This window comes from Microtus ochrogaster, chromosome 15 (genome assembly GCF_000317375.1).
Source record: "Microtus ochrogaster isolate Prairie Vole_2 chromosome 15, MicOch1.0, whole genome shotgun sequence".
NCBI lineage: Eukaryota > Metazoa > Chordata > Mammalia > Rodentia > Cricetidae > Microtus > Microtus ochrogaster.
This window is the reverse complement of record NC_022017.1, coordinates 1930766-1931185: the sequence shown is the minus strand read 5'-3', so window position 1 is coordinate 1931185 and position 420 is coordinate 1930766. Positions and strand designations below refer to the sequence as shown.

General features: G+C 40.7%; 1 non-coding gene across 1 annotated transcript; it reads left to right on the top strand.

Annotated features, from left to right (window-relative positions):
• Window positions 1-53: 53 nt before the first annotated feature.
• LOC113456779 lies at window positions 54-157 on the top strand. The gene has a single exon (XR_003377520.1). It is a non-coding gene; the product is annotated as a U6 spliceosomal RNA (small nuclear RNA).
• Window positions 158-420: the final 263 nt, after the last annotated feature.

Below are 420 nucleotides of genomic sequence, written 5' to 3'. Positions count from 1 at the left end.
AAAAAAAAAAAAAAAAAAATAGTCTCTAGAGTGCTCCCTTCAGCGTCCCTAGAGTGCTCCCTTCAGCAGCACACATATTAAAAATTAGAACAGCACAGAGATCAGCATGGCCCCTGTGCAAGGATGACCACAAACTTACAAAGTATTCTATATTTTTATTTGCAGAGGAAAAGTATGCCCTGAAATCCTACGTGAAATCTATTAGCATCTTTAGGGCTGGAGAGGCAATGGTTAAGAGCTTCCACGACTCTTTCAGAGGATCCGAGTTTGGTTCTTTATAGCTATGTCAGGTAGCCCACAACCATTTATAAATCCAGATCCAGACCTGATGTCTCTGACCTGCGCTCATGTTCACACACAGACACACAGACACGTACACATAGTTAAAAATAAAATAAATCTTTCTTTTGAGAGGGCTGG